Source organism: Ctenocephalides felis, unplaced genomic scaffold (genome assembly GCF_003426905.1).
Source record: "Ctenocephalides felis isolate EL2017-DRISC unplaced genomic scaffold, ASM342690v1 CF-g0.4_SCAFFOLD_02432, whole genome shotgun sequence".
In the NCBI taxonomy this organism is placed as follows: domain Eukaryota; kingdom Metazoa; phylum Arthropoda; class Insecta; order Siphonaptera; family Pulicidae; genus Ctenocephalides; species Ctenocephalides felis.
In genome coordinates, this window is record NW_020538586.1 from 78,722 (window position 1) to 91,267 (window position 12,546).

Consider the following 12,546-nt stretch of genomic DNA (forward strand, 5'->3'; position numbering starts at 1 on the left):
AAGTTTTTCTTGCATAGGTAAAAATTGACTTAACTTTTAGATTTTTTGTTCCATGTTCCCATTGCATCTCTCACATCTACTGTTGATATGTCATGATCCTCATTTACATTTAATGTCTTTGTATTGCTTTTTTTTTCAAACGTTTAATATTGTTTTTCCTGCTTTACTTCTCCTGACTTCTATTTCTTCTCTAATATAACTTTCGTTACTTTTCTCAGAATTAGGTTTCTGTAATAAAGGAGATCTATTTATTAAATCATTATTGCAATACTCGATATAATCCTTAATTATGTTTATACAACGTCCCATCTTCATATTTTTAACACCATGGCAGACAGCTACAGAGTATGATCAAATGATATCTCCTGGTGAAAGTAATCCATAAGAACTGTCATTATTCTTAATTGAAATACTCAAATATGGCAAACATTTCAAAACTTCTTTTCATTACTCGTGGATTTACCTTTACCAGCCAAGACAGCATCTCCAGGTTCAAATTTACTTGTATCAGTAACTAAATAAAGTCATCTGGTGTACAATCGATCAGAGTCTACTAAGTTAAAAGATCAAAAATAAGGTGATCTTTCATAGCATTATTTATATTGTTGCTATTTTTTTTTCAAACGATCTATTGTTACAAGAATGATTAAAAGATGTATAGAAGTTTGTGATCTACCGAGATGCTGCCGATTTCAAATTATTACACTTTGTTTAAATATTTGAAGGACCGGATATGCTTGGATAAGGGCTATATCAAACCGATTAAAATATAAGTAGTTTAACTGTTGTAACAAAATAATACGATTTTAAGATTTATGCATGATATATATGCTATACAGTTGAAATAATACTTGTTGTTCACTGATTTGTTCACCATCCGGTTCGAATGGCCAAAAGTATGTTAAAAGATAGATTGCAAAATGTGTAAGAAGTCCGTGATCCACCGAGATACTACCGAACACTTGCACTTTATTTATATTGTCGAAGGACCAGATATACTTAGATAGTGGCTATATCAGACCGAATAAAAGAATAATAATAATAAATGTTTAATTATTGTATATTTGAATGAAAGATTAAGATTTATAGATGATATGTTAGATGTTATTGCTTTGAATGTTGATTTAAGACTTGTTGTTTAGTTGAGTATTGATTTAAGACTGATGTTAACTAGATGATATTTGAGTTAATACTAAATTATAAAGATTTTACAATTTTATATGATTTTTCTGATTGGCTCGTTTTTGTGGGTTCAAGCACATCCCATTATATTTTTGACCAATCAGGTACTAGCCGGTGATTCCTTGATACGTGGAAATTAATCGGAGACAGGTGATTAGGATTCTTAGAAAAATGGATTAATGCTATGATGATAGATTTAGGGACAGGATGCTTGACAATGAGAGGGATTATTTAATAGTTCTAAATTATATAATAAGGATTTATTATTGCCATTCTGTATGAAGGTAATAAATATATAACTGGACCAGGGTTGAGTAAGGCGTTAACACTTGTTGCTTAGTTGAAATTTGAGTTAATACTTGTTACTTAGTTGAAGTTTGAATTAATGCTTCTTGTATCATCCACTTCGGTAAACGTGGTAACATCATAATCGACCTGCATGGGATATTCCATTTCAGACGATATACATTCTGAGGCATTGCTCTCAAAAATAGCATTAATTTCGTATTATAAAATGAAATGAAACCTCAACATTAATAATAAATAATGGGTAGTGCTGCCCTAGGGCAGGTTCGTAAGCTGAGTTAAACTCAAACTCGATTCAGGGAAGAAGTAGTGTGAGAGTTTTTCCCATTTCCATTTCACACCGCAGTGCCCGAATGGGCTTATTTTCAATTGGAAACATATTTTGATCTATATTTTCAATCGAAAATGGACATCGCGCTGCCCGATGTCAGGTTGCCAGAGCGGGGAATCGAACGCGCAATCCTGTCCATACAAAGTCAATTAAGTCATTAGTGCTGCATTATTAATGCATTCAATAAACTTGGAATAGGAAATCATCGGATTGGAGTTGAGATTAGTATTCGACAACATTCTGTTTGCGCATAACCTGACCAATCTGCATCTTTAATTTTTCACGGATATCTGTTTACTGGACTATGATCGTATTTAAACTTATTCTCGTTGCCTAATTTAAAATTAATACTAATTGCTAAATGATCAGATCCTAGAGTTTCATTTAATACACTCCATTCAGCCCTAATCATCACTGATGGACTGCATATTGTTAAGTCTACCGCGGAAGGATTTCTATCGTGCCTTCTTATCATTGTAGGTGCTCCGTCATTCATAAGACATAAACTCTCTGAGTTTATGGCTTCACTAAGATTTATGCCTGCACTATTTTTTTTAACCCTCCAAAACTTATGTGGTGAGTATTACAGTCCCCTGCTAGTATGAACGGTTGATTTAGTTCCTGGAATAGCGACACCAGATATTCCGTTCCTGTCTTGTGACCGGGGGCACAATAAATCGCCACAATATTAAGTGTTATGTTATGTATGGCCAGCTTAATTCCACAAATCTGAATTTTATTGGTAATGAAACTGTTTAAATTTAACGTCTGAAATTGGTATTTTCGATGGATAAGTATTCCAACTCCTCCATAACCATCTTCTCTATTCTTTGATATAAAGGCGTATCCAGATATCTGAAATCTATTATTATCTTTAAGCCATGTTTCAGATAATATTACGATATCTATATGGTTGGTGTTCAAATAGGATTCTAGATGCAGCTTATTTGAAAAAACACATCTGATATTGATTTGAATAATTTTTCGCACATAGAAAGGGTATGGGCGCATTGGCATATAGAATCGGCCCCACCCTGGTATTTAAATAATTTATATGCTGTTTTATAGGTTTTTTTGAAAAAAAAAATCGATATACAAATTTTCAACTTTGTACCTCACCTTATGGCCGAGATATCATTGAAAATGTGTGAAAGTGGCCCCTTCTTTCAAACTTACTTTTTGGCGTAACCGTAAAAGATATCGAAAAACTCTTTACGTGATTCTACTCACACTGGCCTAGACTACATTATGTAGAACAATCAATGTCAAATAATCAATTATTATTAGCTGAAAAATATAAATTAATTTTTCAATTGATGTTTTCCGGTTGTGCGCTTAGTTGGACCACTTTCTAATTAGCGTTATTCGAAAGCTTATTTTTTTCGCGTTTTTAAATCAATTTTGTGGAACACATTGAAGAATTTAAAAAACCCAAGTAAGTACACCGCGCGTAACGCTAATAGTGCCCTACAAAGTGCAATGATTACGTTCGGAAGCAACGCTCGATGCGCCCGATACGATTCCTAAGAAATTCTGAACTTTGAATTTTGAATCTGAAATACAATTTCATTTATTTATCACTGTAATTTAGTTAAAGTAATAAAAGTATTTTAATTAGCATATTAGAAATAAATATTTATTAGTGTTCTTTTAAAATTTACAAGTGTATCATATGATTTTCACAAATACTTCGGCATGCTAAATAAATAAATAATAATTCAATTAAATTATATTTTGTTATTTTAATCGTCATCGCTGTCGTGGTTAATAGCAACCGAAGTTTCTTCTATTATAAAAATTTTTGATAGTATTTCTGATGGACGTATAATACGTGATAAATACCTCGCAAATAACATATAATATATGATAGCTGCAATATGTGAACAGCAACCAACAGTCCTCAATCCATTGGGGCAACTACAGCAATACCTTAAAATACTTTGATAGTTGGTGCCAACGGAGTATATTCAATATAAACATTATATTTTTTTCCTATTTATATGCCGTGTTTGGACATCAATTCTAATTATATTCCTATATTCTTTTACGTAATATAACTTCGGCTGGTTTTGGTCAGACAGCATTTCAGCCAGGTAAGATATTGCTTGTGATAACTGGTATGACCCTGTGAATAATATTTTAAGTTCCCGTTCATTCAAATGTGGGAAATCTAACAACTGATCTGGCTGAAGAAGTTGAAGTGTTTTTGCTCGTCTGGTCCATCGATTTTCAATAACTTCATCATGTAAGGTGTTGGGTATACTCCGTTCATTCATATAGTTGATCACTTTATCAGCCAAATCTCCATCCGATGATAATCGTTTTCCATACTTATTATGTAAAAAACCTACAATTTTACACAATGTTCGGACTTTAGGCAATAATTTATTATTTAGTGTGTTGTGTAATAGCCGATATCTTTGCGCAATATTACCATGCACAGCTTCAATTACCCATCGAAGTTTTGTAATTCTTCTGGATTCATTCGCCTCTTCTGTTGTAAGCTGTTTTCTTCTACCCCTGCAGCATGGCATAAGAGGCACATATCCTGCTGATTTTATATCTGTTAGAGCATCACGAAAACCGCGATCTACCAACAGAATATCATCAGGTCTCAAAAAAGTTCTGATGCCATGCGCATCTTTTAATATAATTTTCATTATTGTGGCATCATTTTGTGTTGCCAGGTTTGGGCCTAAAAAGTCAACTATGAAACCATTTGTTGTACAAATTGTAAATGGTTTGCAGAGTGGTACCCGTTTTTGGCCAGAAAAAGACTTTCTTTGATATTCATTATTTATGCTTTTTTCGTGTCGTATATATGTACCATCACATATTAATGCCAGTTGCTCATTAGTTAATCCCAGAATTTTTTGTGCGTTATATGATGTCTCCGATATTAATTGCTCTCTAGTAAAAGACTCTAATCCAAAATTTTGATCTAATATGTCTTTTTCGAATCCAATTAAAATTTGATTATAATAATGAGAGACTTGTCTCTTTGAAATATTAAAAATGCCGGCGATGATTTGATTAGAATTTCCCGTTTTCAATTTGAATAAAAAAATGACTAATGCTTGGAAAACGTTTCGATTATTAGTGTCTTTCTTTGATCTAAGCATTCTACTTATTTCTGCGATTACTTCTAGACTAAATCCTGTTAATATTTTTAATTGTTCAGACGATATAGATAAATTATCTATCTGCTTAAATAATGAAACATTTGTATCTGCCAAAGCATTTAAAAATATTGATATTTCCTTCTGAGGGACGAAGCTAGTGTTTGAATAAATACGTAACTGTCGTATATCTTCTTCATAAAATTTTTCCGAAAAAATGCTTATTGCGTGCACGATTTCCAAGCGGAATATAAATTCTGACTTTTACAAATGCGTGAATCCTGGCTTCTAGAGGCATTGTAATTAGGTTGGATCTATTACTGCAAATAGAACAATGTCTATGCGTCGATGCAACTCGATTGAGACCAAAGCTCTACGAATAAATCAGTTTTCGGAGGTATATTACATTCATATTCACTGCAAGAATTACTAACACATCTGTTTTCAGTACTACTATGCGATAAATCATTTATATTGTCTGTGCTTGCTTTTCCTCTATAAGGAATAAGTCTACAAGTGGAACACAAAATATCACCAATTTTAATTATTTTTCTTATTGAACTACTATACAACTGTTCATCATCCTCGTTTAGAATGATTTTCGTTCTATCACGCATTCTGAATAAATATTTATTACAGTTTTTGCAAGTTTTAGACATTATTAGTTCTACTATGTTAACTAAATCTTAACTAACTAAATCACTAAATCAACTAAATCACTAAAATATATTTTATATATATATACACTGAAATTAAATTAAATTAAATTGTCACTATACTGTAATTGAGTAATTAAGTAATTAGATAAAACAAAATTAGTTTAAAAAAATCACAAATTTTCACAGAAGACACATAAAAAATACAAATATAAAAATAATTTTCGAAATAAATTAACTGAGAAGTTTTATGTTATGAAAATTATTATTAGAATACATTCAGTAATAAGTTTTGTAAATTCCTGAAGTACTATATAGAAAGTTTCCACATCAAATGACGATTATTTTTGTAAGAATTTTAAATAACAAAAAGCAAAGAATTTCAGATTACCATATGTCATATTCCTTTTTGTATTGTAGTATTGAGTAGTACTGATAAAGATTTACACAATGTTACAATTATCATTCAAAAAAAAAAGGTTTCTTGGGTTTGTTGAAAGCACAATGTTTCATTATATCATTATTTTATATGTATACATATAAGTATAAGTAAATAATAAATATTGTCACATTCAAAATTTCTTAGGAATCGTATCGGGCGCATCGAGCGTTGCTTCCGAACGTAATCATTGCACTTTGTAGGGCACTATTAGCGTTACGCGCGGGTGTACTTACTTGGGTTTTTTAAATTCTTCAATGTGTTCCACAAAATTGATTTAAACACTATTTTCAGTACTAAAAGAAAAAATAATAAGCTTTCGAATAACGCTAATTAGAAAGTGGTCCAACTAAGCGCACAACCGGAAAACATCAATTGAAAAATTAATTTATATTTTTCAGCTAATAATAATTGATTATTTGACATTGATTGTTCTACATAATGTAGTCTAGGCCAGTGTGAGTAGAATCACGTAAAGAGTTTTTCGATATCTTTTACGGTTACGCCAAAAAGTGAGTTTGAAAGAAGGGGCCACTTTTACACATTTTCAATGATATCTCGGCCATAAGGTGAGGTACAAAGTTGAAAATTTGTATATCGATTTTTTTCAAAAAAAACTATAAAATGGCATATAAATTATTTAAATACCAGGGTGGGGCCGATTCTATATGCTAATGCGCCCATACCCTTTGGATGCTATACATATTTTTGCATTATGTTCTCCGGAACATTTCATACATCTCTCTTTTCATCTACATTGGTCCTTAACGTGATTGAACCGACAGCATTTGTAGCATTGGACCACTTTCTGTACAAACGGTCAACCTCACATTTTACCGAATGTATAGAATACCTTATCGGTAAACTTGTGCCTTAAACATAATTTGACACTTGTGATGAGTAATTTATTGTATTATTATTTTTCGGTCTTAAACATACCACGTCTATAATCGGAATGTCTGTTTCAATGGCGTTTATAATTTCTTGTTCTGAGAGATTGGCATCCACATCAAATATTATGCCATGCCTTGCAAGTAGGTATTTCGGGATGTATGCCTTCAGATTAGTTTTTTCTAAAATTTTGTCATCTAGAATTTTGTTCGCCACCCTGGCGCTTTTAAATTCCATCTTCACTTTATTTTTTCCTATAACCGAAACTTCTGTCAAACCAAATTTGAAATATGCCCCAGCATTATGTATGATATTTCCCAAGGCCATCGGGTGTAGTCGGCCTATATTTTTGTCCTTGGATTCAACAAATATAGTGTAAGGGCCCATATCGCAACCTTCAAAACGTATCAATTATTTAATGGATTAACTCTTTCATCTGATTTATTTTGATCGTTTATATCAGTGATTCCCAAACTTATTTTACCTACCGCCCCCTTTCCAGAAAAAATATTACTCAGCGCCCCCCTATTTTTTTTATTTCACTAGCAATTAATAAGGTATATAAAAATATAATAGATGAATTGATGAAAAAGAAACCAATTTTGATAGAGTACGCTATTTTAATAAATCATAAAACATTCAGAAAAAAATTGCACCATCAAATTTTTCAGATATGTAACGGGTATTTTTGTAATAAAATGCAATTGCAATTGGCACATCACTGATGACGGAAAGGTTTTGCTGATTTATTTATTAAAATAATGGACATTATCAAAATTGATATTTTACTCTTTCAAAAGAAGGTTGTAAAATAATATCAAAGTTTGAAATTATAAAAGTGCTGCTACCAATTTAGCAATTTGCGGTTCTATCTTCGTCAGAAGTAATCTTAAATCTCCACGATCTACTATTTGTAATCGGTTTCTTGTATTTGTTAATAAATTGGTTGCAGCGCTGAATCCACGTTCCACTAAGTATGATGATGAAAATGCAATAAGAAATTTTTCAATGACTGACCAAACTTGTGGGTAAGCCGTCGGGATCTCTTTTTGCAGCCAGAATTGTTGGTAACCACTCTTGAATTTAAATTTCAGTTCATCATTTGTCATTATCTCCATCAATTCTTCTTGTAGCTCTGGAGAATCTTCTGTAATTGCACTTGTAAAGGGATCGAAAATCCAATCAGGTATGTTCATTTCCATGATATCTTCGAATCGCTTGGAAAAATCAGAATGAAGTGCATTTAAGTGCTCACAGTAAGACTGTATATCGCTATCTTTTTTTTCTGCTTCTGATAGATTTGGAAACTGACTTAATTCTCCTCGTCCAAAATTTTGCTTGTATATAAACAGTTTTGTAATGAATGCAGAAATAATAGATTTTGTTTTTATTAAGTTTATTTCATCCCCTTGAAGTTATATATTGCATTCATTGAATTTTTTAAATAAATCTGTTAAGTAAGCGATGTCACTTTTGTAGTGTGTTAGTTTGGATCGCAAATCTTCATCATTATCCTTCAAAAACTCCAGCACCGAATTAAAAAGTTTATAAAATCTATCTAAGCAGGCACCCTTTGATAGCCACCTTACTTCTGTATGAAGCAGCAAACGATTATATTCTTCGTCGTTATCAATACAAAGCTGTTTAAATAACCTATCATTCTTAGCTCTGCTTTTTATTAGGTTGGTAGCTCTAATAACATATTGCAACGAATTATGAAGGCGTTCACTCAAATTTTTGGCAACAAGATGTTGGCGATGAATGACACAGTGTACTGCAAAAGCATTTGGCACTTCCTTTTTTAAAAAAGCAAAAAAACCCTTGTAGCGCCCTACCATCGCTGGAGCACCATCTGTGGCTACTGATACAATATTTTTTAGAGGTATTCCTTTTTCTTTGAAAAACTCATCTAATGCAAAAAATATTGTTTCTCCCTTCGTGTCAGTTTTCAAAGATTTAGCAAATAATAATTCTTGACACATTTTTTCTTCTCTTATAAACCGGACATATGCTAAAAGCAAAGCTTCGTTTTCGGGCAATGTGGATTCGTCAAGTTGAATTGAAAACCGAGATGTTTTCAAGTAGCCACATAATGAATCTTCAACATCTTGTGCCATTTCATCAATTCTTCTTTGCACGGTATTATTGCTCAACGAAATTTTTTTCATTATATCAAATGCTGGCTTGTGTAATACAGTACGGATTACTTCACTTATGGCCGGTATTATAAGTTCTTCACCAATAGTATGGGGTTTTCCCGACTTGGCAATCATTAATGAAATATATGAAGCAAGCAAGCCATCGCCGTCTTGAGAAGTTGTGGTTGAAAAGAGTTTTGCCACTGTCGATTGTTGTCTAAATTTTTCTTTTAGAGTACGAAAATAACTTAAATTTTTATCTTTATCACCATGAATTTTAGTCAAATGTTCTTGTAGTCTAGAAGGCTTCATAGCTTCATTTGAAAAAGTTTTCTGACAAATCAGACACATTGGCAATGTAATATTCACATGCGATTCAATAAAGCCATATTTTAAATATTCGATGTTATATTGTCTACATTTTTTTTTATTCAGCCATTATTATCTGTAGAGAAAATATTTTTTACAGACGTATTGAATGAAATATATATAATATATGATATCATTAATTGTCAAGCATATGCAATTACAACAGCAATAATACTTACCAATTATAGTGACACTATTTATTACTGAACAAAAACTGCTTTTAATATAAAATTATATTATCTAATAATAATACACAACGCCGGCTTAATCTGCAAGTATCACAGTTGACTGTTCAATTATTTTCACTATACTACTTTATCAAGATTTGACCAGGGCTTTTTATATTAAATCCGAGGCTCTTTGGGGTGTGTAGGGGGTATAAATGTACGAATATAAATAGCTGTAACTCATAAAAACTGAGAGGCTAACAAAAGTAACGAGAGAAAATCTTTATTGCCCCGATCCAATAATGTTACCAATGCAATGCTTTATGCAAAAATAATCATTTTATAGTAAATTGCTCCAATTTCTTTCTATAATATTTTCCGATGAGGAATTTTTTTTTAGCAGATATTTTATTATTTATTATTAGATATAGATGTGGGATATGTTCTCAGAAACATCATAGTTTGCTCCATAAAGATAAGCAAATAAATACTAATCCGCCAGGTATAGAAGAACCCGTCAATATGCAAAAATAATCATTATATAGTAATTTGCTCCAATTTCATTCTATAATATTTTCCGATGGGGAATTTTTTATTAGCGGATATTTTATTATTTATTATTAGATATAGATGTGGGATATGTATTCAGAAACATCATAGTTTGCTCCATAAAGATAAGCAAATAAATACTAATCCGCCAGGTATAGAAGAACCCGTCAATAATAGCGATACATCTAATGCGGTAAATTTGTTTGCGAGTTGGAATAAGCATATATGTTTAGATAATTTGAAATAAAATATCATCTTGGTATAATTCAGTGTTAATGTTAATCATTTATTTATATATAATATTAATATTATAATATTTTTTTACTTTTGTGTATGTTTACATTTGATTTTGTGTTTTTTACTTTGGTATGGTGTCTTTTTACTTTTGTGCTATAAACGCCCACTACAACTGAGCATCGCCCCCTGAATGCACCAAAGCCCATCACCGCCCCCCTGAATTGCCGCAGCGCCCCCAAGGGGGCGCTGGCGCCCACTTTGGCAATCACTGGTTTATATTGTTGTCGTCACTTGTTAGATCTTTTGTTATTTCCATTGTTGTATCACTATTATTTGACGCTAAATTACTGTTTTCCTTTTGTTCTAACGTTTTCCTTTTGTTCTAACGTTTTCCTTTTATTATTATCTGCACTTACATCGTTGATATTATACTTATAATTAACATTAACACTATTCTTAATATTCAAATCACAACTACTAACTGATTCATTTTCTACACTAATTACACTTTCAGTATCACAAAAATCCATGTCACTCGATCTATTTAAACAAGTGTTCTTTGCATCTGCTGTTGATTCTCCAATCGCAGAGCGGCAGGTAAAAAGGTTTGGGTCAGGTGGTCGGCCGCACTGACCATCCGACTCGGAAGACATTATGTAATTATTTACGATTATTTATTCGATGTGAATCGCTCGGCTGCTACAATCGAACTGCTGGGGATAGTTAATGGAAATAGTTTTTGCAAAATCTGGTACCAAAACTAGAATTGTTTTATTTTGAGCAGTATTTGCCAATATTGGTAGAAAGGGCATACTCAACATTGGTAATTATTTATGATTTTGTATTACTTAATGTAATTTGATATAATAATTTGACCTCCCTTCACAAAAAAACCTTAGCATTAAGTGGTTAAGTTTTTCTAATTTCAGATCAAATTAGCGTTGTCCATAAAATAAGCGTTCAAAGTCACTCAGAAGTTGAGTGGTAATGATCATGATTATATAACGGACATTAATTTGTTTAGAGGAGAAATTCTTCAGAAACTTTCACTAAAAGCATTCACTAAACTATAAACTATTCCTATTCCAACTAAACTATTCCAAAGAAAAACTAAAAGAGTTATGGTTCGTTTATATGTATTTAATGAATGTATAGCATGTTTAAGCCCTTACAAATTTATTACATATAAAATTAAAAATCCAATATAAACTTTCAAAGACAAGCAACTTTAAGCCAAGAATTATGACACTTTTACATTTTACATGAATATAAAGCGACATTTCAATTCACATATTCCCTAATTATAATTTATAATAAAATAAATTAAAAACCTAATATAAACTTTTATTTATCACCCTCCTCTTTGATAATGGGAGTTTGTAAATTTACTAAAATGGCACATACATACATAATGTTATCGGCTAAAAATCTAAGATCCTTCGGCATATGATGCAGAATTTTAAAAATTTTCAATCTTTATATAACCCGTTCAACTTTCATGCGCACGCTACCTATAGAGTATGTTTCGATATCTTCTGGCTGAAGTAATCCGTTTTGGGCAAACAAGGGATGAACAAGTACAGCCATATTCCTTAATTTAGCTAATTCTGTTCGAACTGATGGAAATCCTGAATACGAAGCACAATTAGAAACTATATATGTCTTTCTTTACTCATGAATTTACCTTACCCACATCACCTACAAAGGAAATAAAGCCATCCGGAGTGCAAACAATCAGCACCCATGAATAAATAAGATTAATTTACTACTTGTACTTTCAAAACATTAGTTATATAGTTGCTGCAACAAAAATTTACACACCTTTAATTAATACATTCTTTTATAATTTGAGTATGTATGGGCTGCATTGTCAATACTAGATGGAGTGTCAGTCTCAATCTCAAAACAATCAAGAATAATTCTGCATTTTGGATACAATTTCTAAAATTGTTTTGGCATATTCCTGTCAATATGCTCTTGGTAGGCCAATGGATAACATATCCACATCCTCTTCGAATCACACTCAACATGTTTTCAAATATCCTGGAAACCGTCCGAGGATTAATCTGAAAAATAGCACTTAGGGCAGCATAACTAATTCCTAACTTTTGTGGGTATCTTCCACATATATTTCCACTTGAATAACTCAAATACTATAATAT

General features: G+C 31.8%; 1 pseudogene; it reads right to left on the minus strand.

Annotated features, from left to right (window-relative positions):
• Positions 1–7,754: 7,754 nt before the first annotated feature.
• Positions 7,755–9,482, minus strand: LOC113380864 (annotated as a pseudogene).
• Between the last annotated feature and the right edge of the window lie 3,064 nt (positions 9,483–12,546).